The 21,100-nt window shown below is 44.6% G+C and overlaps 1 protein-coding gene and 1 pseudogene across 8 annotated transcripts in view; both read left to right on the plus strand.

The window, feature by feature from the left end:
- Positions 1–21,100, plus strand: part of Mcf2l2 (MCF.2 cell line derived transforming sequence-like 2) — a 237,566-nt gene that overhangs the window by 159,923 nt on the left and 56,543 nt on the right. The gene's annotated exons all lie outside the window — the stretch shown is intronic.
- On the plus strand, positions 864–21,000 carry LOC147825436 (acetyl-CoA acetyltransferase, cytosolic pseudogene; annotated as a pseudogene). Its single transcript, XR_015441061.1, has one exon. The product of XR_015441061.1 is annotated as an acetyl-CoA acetyltransferase, cytosolic pseudogene (transcript).

Below are 21,100 nucleotides of genomic sequence, written 5' to 3' on the forward strand. Positions count from 1 at the left end.
GAGCATGAGGATGCGAGATTGGAAGGGCAAAGTGGCCCGGACTGCCTGCACCAGGACCCACATGTGTGCGTGAACATGAGCGTGTCACACACATGCGCACACACAGGGCCAAGAAAGGGAAACCCTTTGCCCATCTGGTGAGATCTTTTAGAGCAGACTACCTCCCATCCGGGCCCAGAGAGGGGAAGACAGTGCTACATTGGATGGTAGGGATGAAGCTATTGAGATGGTTGGTGTCACGAGTGGACACAGAGGCCACTCTCGAGACCAAAAGGGCCTCTGAGTTAGGCCACCTGGGGGCTCAGAGGAGCCAAAAGGAATGCGCACATCTGCCACACCAAGATCCCAAGAGTCGAGCAGTTTCCCAAATGCAGTGGTTTATTGAGCATTTATCACATTCACAGCAAGACAGAGGAGCTCACACACTGCAGAAGCTGGAAGCTGGAGGCGGCAGATGGTGCAGGATTTCCTTCCACTCAGCCAACACACCATGGGAACACAGCAGGCCCAACAGGCAGCACTGGAGCTCACAGCCATCACGAGACCAGGCGCTCGGGACAGGCAGGGTGACAGTCACAGACAGTTGCAGACCTCGAGAGCGGCAGCTCTGCGAAGAGCAGCGCCCAGGGCAGAGTCCACAAGCACAGAGCCAGAAGACCCAGCCCCAGAGCAGCGCGAGGCTTCTTTTACGATGTGAGGAATTCAGTACAAACAACATGTGCTAATCTTAGAGGAGTGTACAAATAACACACTAATCCTGTAGCAATAAAAATATTTTTCTCTTTATGGTAAAAATATATTTTTTAGAAAACATTTTTATAAGTTTATCAAAAGGGATTCACAAGATAAGTTTTTGGCACACAGGCTGTGTGGTTATCACACAGTACAGTTGCCACACGAGTTATCCCACAGGCACACCGGTCCTGTGGTTATCATAAGTTGGTGTAGCCTCAGGAAGCCAGTCTGAAGCCAGACAGGAGCACAGATGGCTTCTGTCCTGCTCACATCATCCCACCCCCTCACACCTTGAGGTGTGCGTTGAAAGATGTGGAAGGGAATCAAACAAGATATCTGGCAGATTTACTTTTTCTAGGTTTTGTGAAGCAGTACAAAGCTAAATGAAAAAAAACCAAATACAATATAAAGCACAATAATCAGTATTTCATCAGGGGAGGATGTTAAACCACTCTATCAACTATGCCAAGTCCACAAAATCCATGACCAAAGAATGCCCGACTATTATTTGCCTGAACAGGTGCAAAAACTTATCCAGCTCAATGCACCAGTGCTGGAATTACACCAACGGTTAAAGTCAGGACCACTAGAGCAGTCAGTGTTAAACTCAGCATTGGCAACCTGAACTAGGTCGTCTAACTCATGTATGTTGTCCGTGTACTGAGAAATGAGTTGTAAGGAATGTCTGGTGTGTGTCTCTAGTGTCTTGAAATTGTCAGCCAGTTTTTGGAGTTTTATGTTGCTTGGTGTCTTAGTTACTTTTCTTGTCGCTGAGACAAAATACCCAACACCCAAAGTTAAAGGAGGAAAGGTTTATTTAGTGTATAATTGAAGGCTTTATTTAGCTTTTGTAGAGGTTTCAGTCCATAGCTGGCTGGCTGCAATGCAGAGTGGCACATGGCAGAGGGGCATTGAAGAGGAGAACAACAGTTCAAGGTAGCAAAAGCAACAAGAGACCTTAACAGCATCTTTCTCCCCCTTTTATCTTCTTCAGACTACTTAGGGTGGGCAGCACTCACTCCCTTAATCCTAGTGCCTTCGGGTCTAACATTGCACCATGAATCAATCACACACTCTGGATTCAGCCACCTCTGAAAAGCCCCACCTGGGCCAGGGATTTAGCTCAGTGGTTCTGGCACCTGCCTCGCAAGCACAAGGTCCAGAGTTCAATCCCCGGTACCAAAAATAAAAATAAAAAACACCACCTACAACTGCATGACACTTTAGGGGACATCTAGACACAGCCATAACACTTAGTGAGGGCCAGTGTGTCAGGCAGGTTAGAGTCATCAGGAGAGTAATAATTAAAATGCCAAAATCTTAGATTGGCTTCTGTCAGAGCATAATAATCCAACAGCTGAACTGGCCATGCATCATATCTATCCAGTAGGGTCATGTCCATACAGGGACAGGTTTGAGGTGGATTGGTCAAAGGGGAGCTGGTGGTGGCATTAACAGAAGTAGGCAGAGAAGTGATAGGAGTGAGATTAGAAGGGGCTGAGGTAGATTTCTGCTGTTTAAGTGTACCTACCCTCCAAGCTTATGCTGTAGCCAAGCAGTGCCTCTTGGGAGTGACATACATGAGATTCTTTTCATATCCTTCAACAATTAGCAGATCGCCAACCTCCAAACAGACATACCGCAAATAGTTGCTTGCACTGTATAATATGCAATTGTAGAATGGATAATTGGATTGTGGAGAGGGGGTAAGTCTTGGTTGCAACCACCAGGCCCAAGCCAATATTAATAGTAGCATCAGTGGGAATTGCTGTGCCACATGCAAAAGGAATCAGTAGGAGGAGTCATAAAATCTCCATGAACTGAAGGAACATGGGAGGCTCTATGTGCCACCATTGATTCACTGCCCGGAAAACTATTTTCTTAGTCTCAATTGCATTATTTTCTTCTCTGATCTTGATAATTTCGTCCCTTGTATGAGCTTTGGGCTTGATTTGGTCTTCTTTTTCTAGAAGCTTCAGGTTCAACATTAGGGTGTTTATTTGAGCCCACTCTGTTTTCCTGATATGGGTATTCACTGCTATAAATTTCCCTCATAGGACTGCTTTCATTCCATCCCATAAATTCTGGTATGTTTTATTGGCATTATCATTTAATTGTAGAAACTGTCTAATTTCTTCTTTAATTTCACCTGTGCCCCATCAGTTGTTCAGGAGGGTGTTATTCAATTTCCATGTGTTATGAAGTTCCTGTGGTTTCTTTGGCCATTGATTTCCAATTTCACTGCACTATGGTCTGATAATATGCATGGGATAATTTCAATTCCTTTGCATTTACTTAAACATATTCTGCGAGCTAGTATGGATCTCTTTTGGAGAACATCCCGTGTGCATCTGAAAAGAATGTGTATTCTGATGTTGTGGGGGGGAACACTCTGTAGACATCTACTAAGTCCTTTGTTCAAAAGTTTGGTTCAGTTCTAATATTTCATTGTTAATTTTTTTGTCTAGTTGATTTGTCTATTTCTGACAGTGGAGTATGGAGGTCCCCCATTTCAGTTGTATTAGTGCTTGATTTTTCATGTTCATTAATATGTGTTTTATATGGTTGAGTGCACTGGTGTTTGATACATATATTTTTATGATTGTTATATCTTCCTCTTGGCTTGTTCCCTTTACAAAGATGTAATGACCTTCTTTGTCTCTCTTAATCAGTTCTGGCTTGAAATTCACTTTGTCTACAAGTAGAATAGCTACTTCTGCTTCTTTCTGGGTTTCTGTTGCATAGAGTATTGTTTTCCATCCTTTGACTTTCAGTCTATGAATTTCTTTTTGAAATAAATGTATTTCTTGAATGCAGCATATTGTTGAATTTTGCTTCTTGATCCATTCTGTCAGTCTGTTTCTTTTGATTGGTGAATTGAGACCATTAGCATTGATGGTTATAACTGATATGTATTGACTTACCTTGTCATGTTATTTTCCTGTTGTTGGTGCCCTTCTTTCCTCCTGTTTAATTTCTTCCCTTGCCTCATAGATTCATTCTGTTGGGGTTCATAGGGTTGTAATCCTTGTTATCTGTTTCTAGAATATCCTTCGGAACACTTGAGAGTGCTGGTTTGGTGGTCATGAATTTCCTCAGGTGTTCTTTGTTATGGAAGCATTGTATTTCTCCATCAATTTTGAAAGATAGTTTTGCAGGGTACATCAATCTGGATTGGGGGTTGTTTTCCTTTAGGGCTAGAAATGTTTCACTCCAAGCTGTCCTTGACTTGAGGGTTTGTGTTGAGAAGTCAACTGTGATTCTGATGGGCTTTTCCTTATAGGTGATTTGCTTCTTTTCTCTAACAGCTTTTAATATTCTGTTCTTGTGTTGAATTTCTGGAATCTTTACTATTATATGCCTTGGGGAAAATTCTTTTTGATTGTGGCTAATTGGAGTTCTATATGCCTCACTTATCTGTATGTCAAATTCTTTTTCCTTGTTTGAGTTTTCTGCCATTACTTCTATGAACAGGTTTTTTTGTCATTTGTGCTGTCTCCTGCTTATCATTGATTCTGATCAATCTTATGTTATTCTTATTTGCATCATCTAGTAGCTGGTGGATTGATTTCTCATGCTCCTTTGCTATTTTTAATAAATCTTTATTTTTATGATCACTAATCATAATCCTACCTTCGAATGAGTGCAGGCTGCGACCCCATGGTCATCGTCTTAGCAGTGCAGACCGCAATAGGCTCCTTCAATGGTACTTTATCTACTGTGCCTGTCCACAACCTGGGCTCAGCTGTCATCAAAGAAGTACTCAAAAGGGCCACACTAGCTCCCAAAGACGTGTCCAAGGTCATATTTGGACATGTCTTGTGAGCAGGTTGTGGGCAGAATGCTGTTCAACAAGCCAGTGTAGGTGCTGGAATTCCTTACTCTGTTCCAGCATGGAGCTACCAAATGATCTGTGGGTCAGGCCTTAAAGCCGTGTGCCTTGCAGCCCAGTCAGTAAAGATAGGTGACTCAAGTATTGTGGTTGCAGGAGGCATGGAAAGTATGAACAAGGCTTCTCCCTTGGTTCACCTGAGAACAGGAGAGAAGATTGGTGAGATGTCTTTATGAGACAACGTACTCTGTGCTGGTCTTACAGATGCATTTCACAACTACCATATGGGTGTGACCACTGAAAATGTGGCCAAAAAATGGCAAGTGAGTAGAGAAGCTCAAGACAAGGATGCTGTTTTGTCTCAGAATAGGACACAGAATGCACAGAAAGCTGGCCATTTTGACACAGAGATTGTACCAGTTTTTGTGTCATCTAGAAAAGGTCTCACAGAAGTTAAAGTAGATGAGTTTCCTCATCATGGGAGTAACCTTGAAGCTATGTCCAAGCTAAAGCCTTACTTTATCACAGATGGGACAGGAATGGTCACTGCAGCTAATGCTTCAGGAATAAATGGTGATGCTGCAGCTGTGGTTCTTATGAAGAAGTCAGAAGCTGATAATCATGGACTTACACCTTTAGCACACATCATTTACTGGTCACAAACTGGTGTAGAGCCTTCCTTCCCTGATGAAAACAGGACCAATTCCAGCCATAAAGCAAGCTGTCTGTCACAAAAGCAGGCTAGTCTCTGGAGGATATTGATGTATTTGAAATCAATGAAGGCTTTGCAGCTCTCCCTGTTGCAATAGCTAAAGAACTTGGATTAAACCCAGACAAGGTCAACATCGAAGGAGGGCCTATAGCTTTGGGTCATCCTCTAGGAGCATCTGGCTGTTGGATTCTTGTGACCCTGTTACACACACTGGAGAAAATGGGTGGAAGGCGTGGTGTTGCAGCCCTATGCGTTGGGGGTGGAATGGGAATAGCAATGTGTGTTCAGAGAGGATGAACTGCTTAACAGTAGTAGTCACACGTAATAGTAGTCACACTTAATCTAAACTTAAATCTCATTTCTTTCTAAACTAACAAATTACAATATTGTAATGTAAAACTGGAGGACCGAAGTGAAGAAGGAAACCATCTCCTACTTCACAGAAACAAGCTGTCAGCCTGCTGTACTTTAATGTGTAATACTAGGCACAAGGCATTGCATTTAAATTTGTTATAAATTAAATAAAAGGGAAATCACATCAGCCATCAAGGACTCCAGAATGAACAGCATCTTCATAACCTCCATGTTTATCATCTTTACTTTCTGGGTGTAATTTAATCAGATCATCAATTCGAAGACTGGTAATTGCAGCTTCTGTTGTGAATTTCAAGCTCTTTACTTTAACTATACTTGGTTCAAACACTCCTGCTTGCTTGTTGACTCTTGGTTTACCATTGATCAAATCAAGACCAATCCTGCAATTAAGGGAAAAAACTGGGTAAATGATCTCTTACAAGTTGATTAAGCAGCCCATTAATTCTCCCTATTCCTGAGAAATGCTGAAGACTGCAGTAGTTAATTAAGATGTGTTATGTACATGTACCAACTCCCCACAATGGATATAACCACCATTATGTACTCCAAAAGGTACTAATAAAGATACAGCAGTTGTCATTGAAAAAAATAATAATCCTGCCTTCTATATCTGATATTCTGTCCTCACATTGGCTCGTTCTGCTGCATATACTTTCAGTGGAATTTTTAACCTCCTGGATATCTGTTTGAATCTGTTTCATGGACTCCACTTCTTTCATACACTGGGCATTCATGATTTCCATCATATTCCTGAGCTCCTCTATTTTTTTTTTAATCTGTATCTGCTCTAGAGTCACCAAGCATCTTTCATTATGGTCACCATCTCTGTAGTTATCTGAGAAATTATTTTGGCTTTGATTTTTTTTTTCTAGAGCCTCATTCATCTGCTTTGTTACTTTCACTATAACCATTTCAGAAAGTTCAGGTAGGTGACTGTGGCGGACCAGCCGTCACCAGTCGAAGGGTTCCTGAATGGGGGAAAGGAGGACTGAGAAAATAAGACAAAGAGACAGAGTCAAGAGGGCTCCCAAGACCGAGCTTAAGGAAAAAGAAAGACACAGAGATAGAGTCAGGAGGGCTCCCAAGACCAAGCTTAAGGAAAAAGAAAGACACAGAGATAGAGTCGGGAGGGCTCCCAAGACCGAGCAAGCAAGTTTATGTTCACCTCTGTTTTATACACTCAGTGAGTTAGGTCATTAACCATGACCTTTATCCAAAACACCTGCTTCGTTTAACCAGTTCTTTGGGAATTCCCCACCCTCATAGGCTTCCTTGTTTCTCGGGCTTACAGAACGTTCATCACGTTCCAGGGCAATCTAATTCGGCAAGTACGTGGTTCCTCATAACATAGTCTCCTTGCTCTATATTATGGAGGGTAAGATTAAACATGGATCCTCTATGGCTAACACTGCTCTCCACATCTCCCCCTGTTTTATATATTATGATCAAGGTCCCTTGATCACGCAGATAGGCTGTGCCTGTCTTAGGCGAGGAATATAAAGAAATCCCTTACCCGTCATGGAGTCAAGAGCGACACAGTACTCTTGCTTTGTCTTAGGTTGGTGATTTCCTGTACTCCTCTTACCCGTCATTGACTACCAGCCTCTGCAGGGGATAACACCATGGGTTTAGGCGGTGTAGTATGTAATTGTAGATCCTGAATACTTCCAGCCACCCTCATAGTAGCACCGGAAGGATCATGTATTTAAAGAAGCAGTCCTCCTCCAATAATTACTATGGAAATGAGTTACCGAGTAAATGCAGATGTAGATGGCAGAACTTTTCTAATTTGTTCGATTATATCCTGTGCAGCCTGGGCTGCATCAAATTTTAGGGGTTCTGCATTTGGGAGATCTATAATATCCAAATCTAAGAACACACTCGCAAAACCACCATCTGACTTTCTGTTTGGGTAACACAACTGCTCATTTGACAATCAAAGCAAATTACACTATTAATAATCATAACCTTTCTGAACACTAATATTTCTTACAAGCAATACATAAGAGCACATGACACATGCAATGACATATCTTTTGAGATGACAAAATTTTCAGTCCAGTCCAAAACATAAGTATCAAGTCCAGTAATATTGTATCTCACAGAGGCATTTGCGACACATCTCTTCCATGAATTGTAATTTTTGGAGCACTAAAAGTCTGAGGCACTACACCAGTGGTCTCTATACCCACAGGTAGATGTAGATGGACTCCAGTGATCCCGCTTTTGCATTGATCTACCTGCCTTCCTGTCAGGGTGGGAGCACTCAGTCTTATACAATCAGTTCTGTTGATTTTGAAGAAACATATGGGGATCCCGGTCTCTAATTCCGTATAGTTAATGACCGGACCCTGTTCTTATCAGGTGCCGCCGGCTCATCCAACAGCCTGGTATTGTTCACCCATACCATTACTTCTCCATTTTTCCAGCTTGTTGGATGTACAACAGGTGGATCAGGTACATAAGTCCAATAAACTTTTCCCATTAAGCGTCATCATTAGATTTATCAGCAGGACAGTTGTCAGAATCATCCTGAGGGGCAGGAGAATTCCCCGCAAAACGTACCAATCTTTCAGGTAGCCACCTGGCACCTTCAGCGTCCTATGGAAAAACACAAACATGCCCTCGACCCCATATTAATACTGGGTCGGGACCATTCCATACACCCGTGAGGAGATCTTTCCATTTACCAATGCGTACGATGATTTGGTCTCTGAATGCCATAATCTTTCCGCTGCAGTCAACCCTTGAGCATCCACAATCAAAAAATTGAAAACAAATAATGCATGATTTAGATAATTTTGTGGGGATAGGGGATACAACTTCCCCCTTTTTTATTTTTTGTAATTGATTATTTTAGAGCACCGTGGGCTCTTTCTACAATTTTTTGGCCTTGTGGGTTATAAGGATCTCTATGTAGTGTGAGGATCTATAGTGTGTTTGAGTGGCTTAGCATAATTTCTCTTTTTTTTTTTTTTAAACAATGTACCTGGATATAAGCATTTTGGAATAAAAATATAGTTAAACTATTATTGCCAATGATAGTTGTTTTTGTGGTTAAATTCCTGAGTAGCTTTTTATATGATGTCATCTAAGGAAAATATATCAGCATACAAGTGTGCCTATTATCATAGGTGGCTGGAGCATAAGAGAAGGGCAAATATCTGAATCAAAAGGTCACTACCATAAACAATGTTAGAAGACCCATACAATTAGAGGGCATGAATACATTTTGTACACCAGAAAAGGAGCAGTAACAAATATCACAGTTACATAAAACCTTATGTTCTTCACTGTAGTTTGGTACCAAAACCATCTTTCTAATAACACTCTTTTTTATGACACAGAAATTAAGCTTTTGAAGATGACCAATGTGGATATATTACAATAACATATTCAGAACTTAACCAATGTAAACATTTTACAGTAACATATTTAGCACTTAAACATCAATGATAATGTAATTTATAACATATTTAGAATTTAAACTTCAACAACCAATGTAATCAATTTATAACATATTTAGAATTTAAACTTGAATGATAACCAATGTAATCAATTTATAATAACATATTGAGACAATATTTGTTGTGGTGTGTCTCCCATAACATTATAAAAATTACTAGGGGGTCCCTTTAGTGAATTAAGACCAGAATAATTATTTTCTGGGTGGCCACTTCTTTATTCACCAAAGGGAGTACCCACAGTCTCTATTTATTTTGACAAACAAGGAATAAGAATATATATATCTTCTTATTTTGCAACTGCTTGTTGCAATTTGATTATTGCATGTAGGTGACAATACACATTACTTTTATAAAATAAATCCCCGTGGCACTTTGATCAATTAGCAACCTGGGAAGGAGGGCATGCCTTTAATTTAATAACATTTATCTGTAAGCCAATTTAACAATAGGTGAGTATCTTTTTTTAAAAAATTTTTTCAAAAGGTGAAAAGGAAAAGAGAAAAAAATTGAGCTCAACTGCACAGACAGACAACAGACAAACATATAAGACAATTTATAAAATTATGACTGGTCAAAAACTTTGGAATAGTCAATTAACAGAGATCTCTTGAAATTAGAATCAGATGAAAGCGCTTTTATACCTATAAATATTCCATTTCCAATTAAACCATAACATATCCAAAGGATTTAAGGGATGTGTATTTTCAGATTTATCCTTTTTATTTTTCATTTTCATTTTTTCGGTAAGAGCTATCAGAGAGAAAGGAGGCCATTTCTCATTACTATACTCAGCCGCCTCCTCCTCCAGATCCACGGCATCGGAGGGGTCGAGGGGTTCATCTAAACCTTCTACAAGAGGGGGTGCTGAAGGAGGGCACTCAGGTTTGGTTTTGTTTTTTTTTAACCTATGCAGGAAATGTCCTCCGGACTAGAGGCAACCGCGTCTCTTTGTGAGTTACCCACTGAAGTCCCCTGACGAGGATCCAAGCTCTCCTTCATAAGACCCCAAAGGCTAAACACATCAACAGGCACTTTGGAAGGCCCGTGGCCGGCATAATAATCCTGTAATTTCTTTCCTACCTTAGTCCATAATTCTAAACTAACAGCTCCCTCCATGGGGAACCAGGGGCAGACCTTTTCAACAAACTCTAAAAAGGCACAGACCTGTTGATGTCTGACGCGCGCACCTCGGGCCTGTAACATATCTTTAAGCGTTTGAGCAAACAGCGCCCTACTATTGTCTTGCCCCTTACTCTCCCGAGTATTATCGCCGCCCATCAGTTATCCTGCGCCCTCGTATTCCCGCGGCGTCCTTCACTCTGGTATCCCCCCTTTTTAAGGTCCCTGTTCGGGCGCCACCTGTGGCGGGCCAGCCGTCACCAGTCGAAAGGTTCCTGAATGGGGGAAAGGAAGACTGAGAAAATAAGACAAAGAGACAGAGTCAAGAGGGCTCCCAAGACCGAGCTTAAGGAAAAAGAAAGACACAGAGATAGAGTCGGGAGGGCTCCCAAGACCGAGCAAGCAAGTTTATGTTCACCTCTGTTTTATACACTCAGTGAGTTAGGTCATTAACCATGACCTTTATCCAAAACACCTGCTTCGTTTAACCAGTTCTTTGGGAATTCCCCACCCTCATAGGCTTCCTTGTTTCTCGGGCTTACAGAACGTTCATCACGTTCCAGGGCAATCTAATTCGGCAAGTACGTGGTTCCTCATAACATAGTCTCCTTGCTCTATATTATGGAGGGTAAGATTAAACATGGATCCTCTATGGCTAACACTGCTCTCCACAGCTAACACCACTCTCCACAGGTGACTTCCAGATTGTTCCAACTCATTGTCCCCTGGGTTTGCCTTTGGTTGGCTGAAAGTCCAGAGGGGCCTGCCTCTTGTTTAAATGTCTTCTCATTTTTTTAAGTTTAATTCATGAGTTCATGCTTGTAAAATGTTTATGGTGAGTAGCTTTATTGCCAGTATTCAGAACCCTTAGGAAATGACTACTTCTCAGAAGTGTCTTCCAGGTGTAGCTGGCTTTTGGGTTTTGAATCTGTTGCAAGATCCTACTTCTTCAATTTATTGGGGATGAGAAGTTTCTGCCTACTTGGCCTAGTCCCCAGTTCTTTGGCACTGGCCTATAGTATTTTTTAAGACCCTTAGCTAATCACACTCTTGGTATACCAGGAAGAACAACTGATTAGCACAATTATGTCACCTTGGCTAAAGTAGTACAATCAGCAATAACAATAGCATCCAATGCACCCTAGAAAGTGACAAACTGTGGTAACTATTAATTTGCCGCCTTTAACCATATGAACTAGATTTGTGCTTATATAACAAAATCTAAAATGAACCAGAAAACTGTATGCAACAAATAAGACCTCAATATGTCAGTTTACCCTTAGAGGAGAAGATTTGAAGGGGGATGGGGTGGGGATAGAGAAGAAGGAGGAGGAGGAGGAGAGGAGGAGGAGGAGGAAGAAGAAGAGGAGGAAGAAGAAGGGGAAGAAGAAGAGATTAGAAGCAAGGCTGGAGGACAAAGGAAGATCACACAAACTTTGGAAGATGCATGAAGAAGACAGGAGGGAGAGTAGGAAGAAATAAACAAGAACAGAACACCAAAAAATTTAAAACTGTGTTCACATTCATATAAAAATAAGAAAAAACAAAACAAAACAAGAACAAAAACCAGAAAAGAGGGAAAAATAAGAAAAAAAAGAAAAGTCCAATTCAAGGTGTGCCTCTACTGTCAGTGGTAGACAACATGGGCAGACAGAGTCCAGATCCAAGTTGATTAATCCCAGCAAGCCACTTGTAGCTTTACAGTGGAGTAGTGGATAATCACTGCCAGCCTGCACCTTTAGTTCCACTGAAGTTCAGGCTTGAACTGGATTTGTTGAGCTTGCAACAGTCTGTGTGCCTCCTGCCAATTTGAACTCAGCATCCTTAACCATGACACTGGGAGCCACTAGATGGAGCTGGCCTGAAGCTGTTCTGAGTTCCAAGCTCAGGTGGCCCCTCTCCTGCTCACACCCAGTGTCAGGACGCCAAATCTCAGAGAGGCTCTTTGTTACTCATTACTCCACCGTCTTCCTGGGAGTCCCAGGTTTTCTCCAGAAAACTGATCAAGTGCAATTCACAGTTGCTGGAGTTGCTGCACTCTGGTACCTCCTCAGGATCCCTGAGCAGTGGCCAAGGGGAATTGTGAGGGGTAAAGATTCTGGTGGCCAAACCTCGAAAAATGTCAGAAGCCACCATATCCAGCAAATTACTGGATTTTATTACATACAGTCACTTCCTTGTATTCTATTAGACCTAGTTTTATGAGGTCCAGAACTCTTATATCTATATCCCCATCCAAAGAAGTTCAAGGCACTAAGAACACTATCATATTTCCCAGCAGTCATGCCAACCACCATCATAGACAGATGCTGTAAGATGACCAGTTCCTATAAGGAATAAATGTGGTGGTAGCTCAATTCCTTCTGCTGATGATTCACCATCATCTCAAAATATACTCACAGTGATCCAGATATGGGTTCAGCCAGGGAGCCAAGTGGGGTGTTCCAGTTGGCCAGGGTGCTAGTTACTGACAGTTGCAGAGCTCGAGCAGCAGCTCTGCGAAGAGCAGCACACAGGGCAGAGTCCACAGCATTGAGCCTGAAGACCCAGCCCCAGAGCAGACGAGGCTTCATCTTTTATGCTGTAGGGAGTTTGGTACAAACTACATGCTAATCTTAGAGTGGTGTACAAACAATATGCTAATCCTGTGGTAGTACAAGTATGCTATTCTTTATGGTAAAATATACATTTTAGAAAGCATATTTTTATAAGTTTCTCAAAAGGGGTTCACAAGATAAGTTTTTGGCCTGTGGGCCATATGGTTATCACATTGTGTGGTGACCACACGAGTTATCCCACAGGCACACCGGTCATGTGGTTGTCACAAGCTGGTGTAGCCTCAGGAAGCCAGTCTGAAGCCAGACAGGAGCACAGATGGCTTCTGTCCTGCTCACATCATATGAGGACAGTGTGAGGAAGGACAGTGCCAATGCCTCCTCATCCACAGCAGCCTCCTTGTGAGCAGAGTCCTGGAATTTACTTTATAAGTGATTTTGATCCCAGTAGGTACGAGCTTTACAGAGCACTATGTGACTATGCAACGTACTCGAGTAAGAAAGCTAACCTCAAGTTGGTAAATGGGTAAGTTGCATGTTAGAATGAAAAAGGACAGAGGAGCAAGCAGATCCAGGAGAGAAGATCAAAGAGTGGTCGGCAGGGCATGCAGCACTGCTTGTGGGAGTGACAGAGAGCCCAGGCCGCATGGGGCCAGAGGAAGGGCCAGCGTCGCCGACGCTGTGAAAGGGGGGGTGGGCTGACAACTGGACTATGGCAACATAGCGTCAGCTCGACTCACTCAGCAGACTTTGCTCTGTCTGAGTTCTCTCCCATCAGGGCCTGTGCAGCCCCTGTCCTTATGCATGCTGAAGCCACCAGAGTCCGTGCAGGGCCTGGCCTGGGAGAGACAGAGGGGCCTGGAGATAAACAGGGTGTGACCTCAGTTCCTCTATGGGATCTCAGCAAGTTCCCCAAGTTCTCTGTGCCCCACAGCCTGCGGGGCAAGGACCGAGCACAATCAGTGACATGCGTGGGGTGCTGTGCAGTGTCTGGGGCCATCCTACTGGGCAGGCGCGGGGTCAGCATCCTCAGGGTCACCACAGGCTGCAGAGAGCTGTGTCAGCTGGAGGGAAGGCACAGGTGAGCTTACACCGCCCCTGCGTCACCGCTGCGACAGGATGTGTGCATCGCGCCTCTGGGAATCCCAGGCTGACAATGACACGCGTCTCCTGGGAGCCACCCTACACGGCCACAGCCCTCACACCCACACGTGTGCCCCTTTCCTGCCTGTTCTTCCCCACACTCACTCCTTGGGCAGCGCTCACTTGCCTGTGACCTGGACCTGTCTTTCTAGCACGGGTCCCAAGCACTACGCTTGCCCGGCTTCACTCAGGGCTGTCACATGGGTGTCCACAGCGCCTGTCACACTCGAGCGTCACAGTGCTCTCTTGGGGACCTGAGTGCCCGGAGGCTGCCCTGCTCCCCACCCCCACAGACTCAATGTGACCATCAGCTCCGATCTGTCCCATTTCGTCACCATGTAACCACCCAGCAAAGTGTTTCCTGCCTGTGTGGCGTCCTCACACCTGGTGAAGGTGGAGGCCAAGTCCTCTCATCTCGGGTTCCCTTCAGGGGCCTGTACACACACACACACACACACACACACACACGCTGATCCTTACACGTGCTGAATACACACCCGCCCGCCGCATTAACTGCTGCCTGAACTGAGCTTCCCCCTAGTGCTTCCACACCCACCAAGTGTTCACACTCCTCTTCCAAGAAGCCCATCCACAGCACAACGGTCCCAATGTGGCTCTCCCGCGACGCCACCAGCTGACCCCGGAGCATTTGGCCCCTTTCCCGAGGCTCTCACCACAGCCCTGGGCCTTGGCACCAGTGACGTCCTCCCTCGCTGCCAGGGCTTCAGGGTCTGGGGACAGCACACCAGGCGCACCCAGCGCTGGAGAGCTGTTCCCGGAAGCCGTCTTGTTTCTGTCCTCCTCTGGCCCCGAGAGGCTCCCGTGACCGGTCCTGTCCTCCGCTCACGGCTACCTAGCTCTCAGGGGCCCTGGGATCAGGGAGTTCTGGGGGCAGCCCTGCTACTGGGGACCCTCCTTGGCGTGACAGTGACGGGCTGACACTCCGGGCAGTGGGTCTCCGGGCCCATCACACATTCCTGCCCCGGGGTCCTGCGCAGGCGCCAGGGGCCACCTCTGGCCGGCTCCGGAGGGCTCATCCGACCTGAGCGGAGAGCGGCCTCGGGTCTCCGGGGCTCCTCATTAGCACCCGGCTAAGCTGAGCGAAATGATCTGGGTCCCTCGAGGAGGTGGGCAGAGGACAGGAGGGAGATTACAGCCCCAGAGAGGTCCCGAGACTGGGGTAGGGGCCGCGTGCTGGCCTGAGGCGGGCATCTGTGTTGGGCATTTTGCACTTCTGCTTGGTTGTGCTGATATTTAAAATACAACTAAAATACAATCCCGCCCTCCTCTCTGAGGTGCTGTGGGTCAACCCTGGGCCTCGGGTACATGCACTGCCACTGAATTATACTCCCAGCCCGCCTTTCTTACCAGTTATCCATTACTAAGTGCTTATGAGTACACAAGGTTCAATCTCCACTCAAAGCAAGCAGCAGTTAAAATAGCAGTTTAAATGACAGTTAAAGCCAGGCGTGGTAGCACATGCATGTAGTCCTACTACTCTGGAGGCTGAGCCAGAAGGATCACTGTGAGTTCAAGGCCAGCCTGGGCTACACAGTGAGTTCATGGCCAGTCTGAACTACAGAGTAAAACCATCTCGACAAAATAAAACAAAACATAAAGCTGGGCAACTCAGCATAGCAAGACCCTTTCTCAGAATAAAAAAAAATAAAAAGACTGCAAATGTACTTCAGTCCAAAGACGTTGGGTGCGATTTCAGCACTGCAAAAACAGACAAATGAGGTGAAGAGATTTAGGAATAGTTTTGCTTTAAGGTCTGTTTGTGACAATACTTCTGAAGAGCCAATTCTGAAGTCCTTAAGGTTCTCTGAAACTATATTTCATGATTCAATCTTGGTTGATCTAATGGTCTAAAGTTATAAAACCCAATATTAATACTTAAGTGTCCCTGCAGATTTAGGGCTAAGGAACCCTAGGATGAGAGAAATCTCTGTGAGAGACATTGGTGTCACAGAAAATAAATAAGTAAACCATCATAGGAGAAAAGGAATCAACAGGGTAAGAGAGTATCTGCTGATGGATGAAGATGTAGCACAGAGCAGAAAAAGCAGCGGATCCTTCACCCCTTCTGTCCCTGTTTCACAGACACGTTTGCTTTTGGGAATTTCCTTTCTGCAATAGATTCCTTTTGTTTTCATGAAATGAGAACTTAGTAATTGTTTCACAACTCCTTCTCTTTATGGAAGATGATTGAGTTACCACTGCACACTCTGTTGGCGTGATTTCCAGTACTACCTGTTCCTGTGAACTGAAGTAGCAATAGTGTTCCTGCCAGCAGTATTCCAGGAACACCTGTACCAGAGCCCTCTCACATGTCGTGGTGCAGCAGCAGCTCTGGTGCCCATGCTGCCTCCTCCAGCCCTGCTCTTCCATGGATCCTGACCTGTGTCCTTCTGCCCAGGCCCTGTTGCCTATGGCCCTGTGCTGTGGAGTTGGGAACGAATGTTACTGTTTCCCTGGACAACTTTCATGCTTGGCACCAAAGTTCCCACTGGAGCCAGGAAGCCTGCACTCAACCCATGATAGCAGCCCCCGGAAAGCAACTAGACCTCAGTCAATTCATTTAATGCTGAGCCTCAGTTTTCTGTGAAATGAGAAAAACAACTGGTTCCAACTCTTGTTCACAGAATTGGTGTCTGCCCCATAATCAATCATCCATTCAATTCACATTTATTGAAAAGTCACCCGCTTGTAAGTCCCCAGGGCAATGGTACAGCATACAACACACCTGCCTGAAGGAAGTCCTCACCAGACCTGTCAGAGCTCAGGTCACAGCACACAGGTTTAAGGACAAAGCCTCATTTCCTACTGATCAGTTAGCTGTTGTCTTATTAGAGAAAGAGAAGCATTCACGAAGATGTGGAGAGGCTGGACCCCTTGTGCGTGTTGGTGGCACTGTGAAATGATGGGGCTCTGTCTGTGGATACAGGATGCGATTCCTTAAAAGCTTAAAAGTAGAATTACCCTGTGATCCAGTCATTTAGCTGCTAGGTACAGACTGGCAGCTGAAATCAGGGACGCATGGACACTTGCAAGTCCATGTTCTCAGCAGCAATATTCTCAGTAGCCACAATATGGGAGCAAATCAAATACCCATCAAGAGATGAACAGATAAATAAAATATGATATACACTTATAATGGAAGATACTGGGGCTTTAAAAAGAAATGAAGAGTGAGGCATGGTGGCGCACTCCTGTAGTCCCAGCACTCTGGAAGGCTGAGGCAGGAGGATTGCAAGTTTGAGCCCAGCCTGGGCAACTTAACAAGATCCTGCCTCAAAATAAAAAATAAAAAGGGCTGGAGATGTAGCTCAGTGGAAAGGCCCTAGGTTCAATTCCAACAACAACAAAACAAAACAAAAAGAAAGAAAGCTCTGATACATGTAAAAACATATTGTGAACTTAGAAAATAAAATGCTTAGAAGACAAATATTATATGATTCCACTTATATAATGTGCATAGAATAAAAAGCTATCACTTCTTGGCCTTTTGGCTAAGATCAGGTGAATAAAAAGCTACACTTGTGGAGACATAAAGTAGAATACAGGTTGCTGAGGGCTGGAGAGAGGTGGGGAATGGAGAGGTGGTATTTCATGGGCACAGATTTTCATGGGTGATGAAAAGGTCTGCAGTGGGTAGTGGCGATCATGGCACAATACTGTGGATGTACTTAAAGGAATTGTACACTTCAAATAGTTTAAATGGTAAATTTTATCCATTTTGTAAAAAAAAAAACTTCTGTGTTGGGCATGGTGGCGCTGGCCTGTCATCCCAGCACTCAAGAGGCTGAGGTAGGAGGGTCACTGCAAGTTCGAGGCCAGCCTGGGCTACACAGTGAGTTCAAGGGCACCCTGAACAGCACAGTGAGACTCTGTTTTAAAAAAAAAAACTATAACTTCTAAAATGCTATACAAATGCAAAGATTATTAGCTTGAGTTAGGAGGAAAGAGACTGTGTTTATAGTAAATTCCTCTTTCAAAAAGTGAAGTATGCATGAAATATGATATGCACAAAATATGCAGGCATTATCTCATATGCTATTGAAGAACATCCATGCTTATAAACTTTAATAACTTATTTGAGTCCTACTCTCTTCCAAGAAAAAATTTGGACTACTATAGTTTGCTCTAAAAACATCAAGGCATTGAGACTAAATCCAATTACTTAAGACAAAATACAGAAATAGATACAAATCGGGCATGAAGGCACTCACCAACACTAGGGAGGCTGAGGCGGGAGGACCACTGAGAGTTGGAGGCCAGCCTGGGCCACACAGTGAGTTCAAGACCATTCTGAACTATATAGCGAGACCCTGTCTCAAAAAACAAATAAATACAAAAGGAAAAAGGAAAGGCGAGAAGGTGCATGAGCAACCAAGCAAACCTCTGTGCCCAGGAGCCAGGACAGAATTCATGTTGATCAGGGCTCTGGGCAGTGCCTGAGACGTGCTGGGTTTTGGCCTGATCATTGTGGGTCTACAGTGCTCCATGCCGCTACCTGAAGTTCTGGGAACTTGTTGTGTAACTGGAGAACACTGAGTCGAAACAGAAGGAAAATGTGAAGCTAAGAACCCACCTGAGCCTTCAGGCCCCGCTCTGTGTTCAGTGGAGCAGGTTCCCGCGTGTGTCTCCACCCTGCTTGCTGTGGCCCAGTCTGCTCCTGCGTGGAGCCCACGCTGCCACCTGGCTGCCACCTGCTCCACAGTCCCCTCCGGCTTCCTGTCCCTTTCTCTTTTCTCTCCCTACCTAATGCTCCAGAGAACAAGAAGGTGGCAAATGGAAAGACCGTCTTACAACCCTTGCTTCAGTTCTTGTTTGAAATTCAAAGCAAGAGTCATTATACCCGAGATCACATAACGCCTCTTATGATATATTTATAGAATATATCCATCATATAGTTATAGAATGCTGTGTTCAAGCCAGGAAGGGTCATCCAGATTCATCCCGTCCTTTGACACTGAGAGAAACTGAGAAAGGAAGTGATTTAACTTGTATGTTAGTGTGCACCTGTAATCTCGGCACTCTGGGAGGCTGAAGCAGGAGGATCACAAGTTTAAGCCCATTGAGGGCAGTTAATGAATTAGCAAGACCCTGCCTCAAAAAAGGGGAGAGGGCCGGGGATTTAGCTCAGTGGCTCTGCTGCCTGCCTCACAAGTGCAAGGACCCGAGTTCGACCCCCAATACCAAAATAAAAGAGGGGAGAGAGGAATGTAGCTCATGTGCAAAGGCCCTGGGTTCGATTCTAGTATCAAAAAAAATTACTAGAAATAGATGTGAAAGCCCAGTGATGTAACAGCTGTAGATCAGCTTTGTGACCCTTGCTCTCTGCTTGTTTTGCCTGTAAGAGGTGGACTGGAGTGGACTGGATTGTCTTTAAAGTTATATTCAAGGATAGCATTTCATGAACCCCACCAGTTGGCCTAACCTCACCGAAGAATGGACCAGTGTCTGACCCAGCAAACGCTCCTGACTCTTTCCTTCCAGCACGGTCCCCTCAACCTGGGATATACTGTCCACTCCCCTCCTCGCTCGTTTAACAACAACAGCAAATTCTGAATAGCTGTGGGAATGCAGTCAGTGGCTGAGCACTGGCTCAGCAAGCACAGGGCCCTGGGTTCTGTCCCCAGCATCCCAACAAAAAACTACAAGGAAACCTCTGCCTAAGCATTACTGTCTCCAAGTGGGCATCAGCTTCCCTGCCTCTGGCTCCATTAGGTGCACGGCTCTGCACTTTTTACTTCCTGGGAGTCACTGATTTGCTTGTCTGTCTACTCCACACCACCGCTCACTGAAGTCAGAATTAGGGTGCATTGCCTGGCCTGGCTCGCAGTGGGGAGCGGGCCAGTGTTGGCAAATGAAAACAGTGATTTTGGGGTGGGAAACAAGATCATGTTACTGGTTTCATGTGAAGCCCTTGGGGTTTTCAAGGACTCTTAGATTTGAAAGAAGTAGGAAATAGTTCCGCCTAACTACTGGGCTGTGGGGACGCTGCTGGCAGTAGTTGGGTGGATGGTGCTGTTTACTTGAAGAGGGAGCCTGGTCAGCACGATTGGGGTGCTCAGGAAAATTACAGCTCCCCTTTCAGAATGTGTAAGTCTGGATTCCTTTTGACGTCAAGCTCCTTAAGAAGATTCTTATCGTGCGGATGGAGAGTCTTAGAATCCTGGAAGGAACTTTGGCTCTTGTGGGCAATGGAAAGTCATTGAAATTCTTGAAGTGGGAGAATGATGACATAATAGCAGTGGAACTCTAGGGAGGCCACAGCTTGGTGATCTGTAAAATAAATCGGTGACACACACTTGTAATCCCAGCTACTTGGGAGGCAGAAACAGGAGGACTGAAAGTTTGAGGCCAGGCTGGGAGACCTTGTCTCAAAATTTAATTACTAGGGGCTGGGGATTTAGCTCAGTGGCACCATGCCTGCCGCACAAGCGTAAGGTCCCAAGGTAGATCCCCGGTACCAAAAAAAAAAAATTAATTAATAGATAAATAAGAAAAGGGCCAGAGGTGTCACTCCATGGTACTGTGCTTGTCTAGCATTTGAGAGGCCCTGGGCCTCAGAGGCGAGGGTGAGCTGTTAGGGGTGCACCAAGATATTCAAGGTAAGAAGAACCAAAAGCTTCCTCGAAAGTGGCAGCACCACAGGTGGAAAATAAGCGGCGACCTCAGGAGGAAGGCTGGGGGACAAGATGGCAGCTCCCCATCCCCGTGTCCCAACTTCCCTCCCAACTCGAGGCTTCTGGGAGGTGCAAGCTTCCTAGGAAACTGAACGTGAGCTGTGTGGAGTTTAATGGTGCTGTTCACTAAACAGGGCTGCATTTGCGGGTTTAGAAGCTTGGCCACTGGGTGACAGCGTCATCTGAAAGAAGCACGAGGCGTTGTACCGAATGGGGCCAAGTATCTGAAACTCTGCTTTTGTTCTAGCATAAAATAAGGCTTCAGAGAAGAAACATTCCTGTAAAACCCATTTCCCATTTAGGGACAAGAAACCGAAGCCCACTGCCAGCGTTTCCTTCACCAGCAACTGAGAGTCACTAACTTTGTACATGGAATGACCACTGCAAAAAACAGTGCTGATAAATAAAAGGATGTCTTTTGTTTTCAAAGACTGTTTAGTATACTATAGTGGTGTGAAAATAATAAC

Source organism: Heterocephalus glaber, unplaced genomic scaffold (genome assembly GCF_053883595.1).
Source record: "Heterocephalus glaber isolate CG9 unplaced genomic scaffold, H.glaber_assembly_v1.0 deba00001504, whole genome shotgun sequence".
Lineage (NCBI taxonomy): Eukaryota > Metazoa > Chordata > Mammalia > Rodentia > Bathyergidae > Heterocephalus > Heterocephalus glaber.